A 5,425-nucleotide genomic window follows, 5' to 3' on the forward strand; every position below is an offset into this window, starting at 1 on the left:
AAGATATTAACATGAAACTTGGCACACATGTTACTTATATGTCAACAACAAACATAGGATAGGTGATTTAACCCTTACTCACCCCCATTTGCCAGGGGCGGGGTTTTTGTTTAAAGTCCCATACAAGTCTTTGTGAAATATATGTTACTGCATAACTTCCAAACGGCTGGAGATATTTCGATAATACTTGGTCACATGTTACTTATATGCCCATTTAAAATATAGGATAGTTAATTTAACCCTTAACTACCCCCATTTGTGAGGGTTGGGTTTTTTGTTTAACATCCCATGCAAATCATGTTTGATCCACAAATGTATGTTCCCACATAACTTCCATACTGCAGGAGATATTTCAATACCTGGTACACATCCGGATAGAAGTACGGGATTGGAGGTCGGGATAGGAGGAAGGGATATGAGGACAGGATAGGAGGTCGAGATAGGAGGACGGCATATAGGGTTTGGGATATGACAACAATATATGAGGACGGGATATGAAGTCAATAGCTTCCTCTGTTGATTTTCCTCCCCAACAAGGATTAGGAAGGAAAAAACCGGGCAACGCTGGGTACTCAGCTAGTGTGTGTGTGTGTGTATATATAATGGATTTATAAGATTTCCAAATTTAATAATGCATCATATCATTACTATACAAGTAACAAAACCTGATAGAAAACATATAAGGCAATGTAGCATCCAGTGACTTATTCCAGTAAAGTTTTGAATTTACCTCCTCTTAGAAGATCCCTCATGTACCAATGCTCCATTTAATTTAATTTAGACAATATAAAACAATATAGGACTGGACAGCTATGCACCAACAGAATACACAGCACCTGTACTGTATGGACAACTATATTGTGGGGACTTTCCCCAAAATTACTATAGGGTTGCTACAGGTCATATACAGTAACGTTCCTGATAGAAAAATAAGGCATATCTAATGAAATATTACATACATGCTGCCTGGTGACTGACTCATGGTGCTTGTACATGTACTATCCTAGTATTATAGAAACTGGCTGAACCATTGTAGAAATGAAGCGCTTTCTGCCTCTTGTATAACTTCCATTACCTAATAGATTGTAAGCTCTTGTGAGGAAGGCCCTCACTCCTCATGTCATTCCTATTCCCTAATAAATTGTAATCTCATGTGTCCTATCTTCTTTCTCATAAATTGTCTGTACATGATGAAGCAGAGCACACAAAGCATTTAGCCAGATAAAGAAACTCTACATTTCCACTAAACATCTATCCTTTTCTGCAATAGTTCCATTTCCAGTTAGACTGGATTCAAACAAGCATCATACAGGCACATTTCTTACTACAGTATTATGGTCATAAGTCTCAGCTCAACCAAAAGTGCAACAACCTGATCTGACAGAATCATAGATCACTAGGGATGAAGACATTTTGTCTTCAATGAGTAAGTCTGACCCTGTATAAATAATTATTCATGTACTATACAGAACTATGCTACATCATTTGAAGTTCAGGACCTGCTCTACCCAGGTAGCTGTGACGTGGCGAGCCAGCTTCAACATTTTCAACAAAACACTAAAGGGCCGGTTAGTTTTAGACATGGATGTGCAGCTTTGTGGTTTTTCTACATTTATGTCCCTATACATAAATATCTATCTAGTGGTCTTTTTAATGATGCTGCCCAGGCCACCCACCAATGTTATGGCATATCCTAGCAGCATTCTATTGCTTTTTATGATGGGAATAGTACTTACGGGGGGGATATTTATCAAAATCTGTGGGTGGTGCAGTTGCCCATAGCAATCAGATCGCTTCTTTCATTTTTAAAGAGGCCTGGGAAAAATGAAAGAAGTGATCTGATTGACTGTTATAGGCAACTGCACCACTCTTCCTCTAGAAAGGTTTTTATAAATCTCCCTAATAATGCATATTCCAGTGTCCTTAACAAATGCATATATTGTTGGGTCAGTAAGAGATGAGGTCAGAGCAGGATCTGCCTGCTGTACCAATTAATGGCTGCAGCAGTGTTCCATCTCATCCATTGCTTGGATAAGCAGGCAGGGGCTGCTCTGACCCCTCATCTTTGAAGGCGGCAGAAGAGACAAGCATCAGGGGAAAAGGAGGAGAATGCCAACAGGAGCTGCAGCGAGACCTGGGTAGGGTAGGTTTTTCATTCTTTACAGATCCAGCAATATGTGAATTTAAGGAAACTGGAATACCTCTTTTAACAGTTAAATCTTCTTTGCATAGAGCAAGAAATGTTTCACTAGTGAAAACCATTGGTGGTATTAAAGGGTTACTCCGCACCTCTAGACATCTTATCCCCTATCCAAAGGATAGGGTATAAGATGTCAGATTGCCGGGGTCCCGCTGCTGGGGACCCCTGGGATCTCGTCTGCAGCACCCACCTGTACGGCTTCCACCTCACACCGGCAACACTGGAGGCTTTGGATCCCGACCACAATGGCGGACAAGCGTGACGTCACAACTCCGCCCCGTCTGTCACGCCCCCTCCCATAGACTTGCATTGAGGGGGCGGGGTGTGACCGTCTGCCATTGTGGTCGGGATCCGAAGCCTCCAGCGGTGCCAGTGTGAGGTGGAAGCCGTACAGGTGGGTGCTGCAGCTGAGATCCCGGGGGTCCCCAGCAGCGGGACCCCGGCGATCTGACATCTTATCCCCTATCCTTTGGATAGGGGATAAGAGGTCTAGGGGTTTCAGAGTACCCCTTTAAAAGGTGTTGTCTGGAATTTAATAAATACTGTCACAGCAGTCACAACATTCTTGTGATTCCACTCAATATGTGACATAAAACCACAACAAAAACTGTATAGAAAATTGCAACAATATGATAAATTCTGTGTAACTAAAACTGCACATGCGAGAAAGTGGGATAAAAAAAAAAATAAAAATAAAAAAAAAAAAAATAAAAAAAAAAAAAATAAACAATGCAAACTTTCCAAGGGGAGATTTATCAAAAACAGTGCAGAGAAAGGGGCATAGTTTGCATAGATTGCTTTATTTTTATTTTTAAAGAGACCTGTAAAAAAAGAGACACAATCTGATTGGTTTCTATGGGCAACTTTTCTCAGCAGATTTTGATAAATCCTCCATGTTTTTGTTTTTATCCAGAATGAGCTTCACTTTTGGCTATAGACTAGGCATGCTTATAAAATAATCAGAAGGAGGTGCAGTTAAAAAGGCCATATTGGGGAGATATTAAAGCCTGCACAAAGGAATAGTTGACCATACCAACCAATCAGTTCACTTCTTTAATTTAGAAAAAGTTTGGTTGCTATGGGCAACTGGTCAACTTTTTATCTGCACAGGTTTTGATAATTCTCCCCAATCGACCTTGAATTGTAGTGACTCGACCACTGCTACATTCCAACTCTGCCTACAAACCCTGTTGTTGCTAAGACAAAAAAGGGTGTCTGGGTCTCCCATTAAAGTTATAGGTAGGGATTGCAGTAATATAGCACTTATGGCCTACCCACTGAATAGGTGGTATCTGAGGTAGGCCAGTATACCCTTTAAGTATTTTGTGTAATATAATAAAACAGAATGGATATATTTTTAGCAAAATGCTTTTATGAGGCATGCTTTATTTTATAATTTTTGTCAAAAAACTAAATCATAGGATGTGTCTAGTTTTGCAGACTATGGGTAGGGTAACACGTAGCGTAAACAATGCATATTTTTGTACAAGCAAAGTCTATGGGAGTAATAAACACCCATATATTTTGCTAGCACTGAAATACGGTGCGTCAAATACATGTGACCCAATCCTATAGCTGGTTTTAGATAAGCGCAATGTGAACACAAGCCTGAATGGGGGCTTCATTGCCTAAACTGGTGGCATTGTACAGGGTGGGCCATTTATATAGATACACCTTAATAAAATGGGAATGGTTGGTGATATTAACTTCCTGTTCGTGGCACATTAGTATATGTGAGGGGAAAAACTTTTCAAGATGGGTGGTGACCATGGCGGCCATTTTGAAATCAACTTTAGTTTTTTCAACAGGAAGAGGGTCATGTGACACATCAAACTTATTGGGAATTTCACAAGAAAAACAATGATGTGCTTGTGTTTTAACGTAACTTTATTCTTTCATGAGTTATTTACAAGTTTCTGACCACTTATAAAATGTGTCCAATGTGCTGCCCATTGTGTTGGCTTGTCAATGCAACACTCTTCTCCCAGTCTTCACACACTGATAGCAACACCGCAGGAGAAATGCTAGCACAGGCTTCCAGTATCGGTAGTTTCAGGTGCTGCACATCTTGTATCTTCACAGCATAGACAATTGCCTTCAGATGACCCCAAAGATAAAAGTCTAAGGCGTCAGATCGAGAGATCTTGGGGGCCATTCAACTGGCCCACGATTACCAATCTACTTTCCAGGAAACTGTTCATCTAGGAATGCTCGGACCTGACCCCCATAATGTGGTGGTGCACCATCTTGCTGGAAAAACTCAGGGAATGTGCCAGCTTCAGTGCATAAAGAGGGAAACACATCATCATGTAGCAATTTCACATATCCAGTGGCCTTGAGGTTTCCATTGATGAAGAATGGACCCACTATCTTTGTACCCCATATACCACACCATACCATCAATTTTTGTGTTCCAACAGTCTTGGAGGGATCTATCCAATGTGGGTTAGTGTCAGACCAATAGCGGTGGTTTTGTTTGTTAACTTCACCATTCACATAAGTTTGCTTCATCACTGAACAAAATCTTCTGCGTAAACTGAGGGTCCTGTTCCAATTTTTGTTTTGCCCATTCTGCAGCACCTGAAACTACAAATACTGGAAGCCTGTGCTAGCATTTCTCCTGCGGTGTTGCTATCAGTGTGTGAAGAGTGGGAGAAGAGGGTTGCATTGACAATCCAACACAATGGGCAGCACATTGGACACATTTTATAAGTGGTCAGAAACCTGTAAATAACTCATGAAAGAATAAAAGTTACATTTGATGTGTCACATGACCCTCTTCCTGTTGAAAAAACTAAAGTTGGATTCAAAATGGCCACCATGGTCACCACCCCTCTCGAAAAGTTTCCCCCCTCACATATACTAATGTGCCACAAACAGGAAGTTAATATCACCAACCATTCCCATTTTATTAAGGTGTATCCATATAAATGGCCCACCCTGTAGATCCTAATGATGCTGTCCATTCTAGCTATGAGACTCATGGACTTGAAGTCATAATAAAAAGGACGTACAAATGTGCCTACTACTCTAATCTGTAAAAAAAAAAAAAAACACAGCCAAATGGACAAAGATGGAGCTGTTTCTGGAAATTACAGACCTTATTATAAAATCTTGTATATTCATGGATAAAAAGGAGAATAGAACGTCAAGGCATGTTACACACCATGAAGTATTGAGTAGACTTTGCAGGGTTGAGGTATGTCCGAGAACTAAAACAAGACA

Source organism: Hyla sarda, chromosome 4, assembly GCF_029499605.1.
Source record: "Hyla sarda isolate aHylSar1 chromosome 4, aHylSar1.hap1, whole genome shotgun sequence".
In the NCBI taxonomy this organism is placed as follows: Eukaryota; Metazoa; Chordata; class Amphibia; order Anura; family Hylidae; genus Hyla; species Hyla sarda.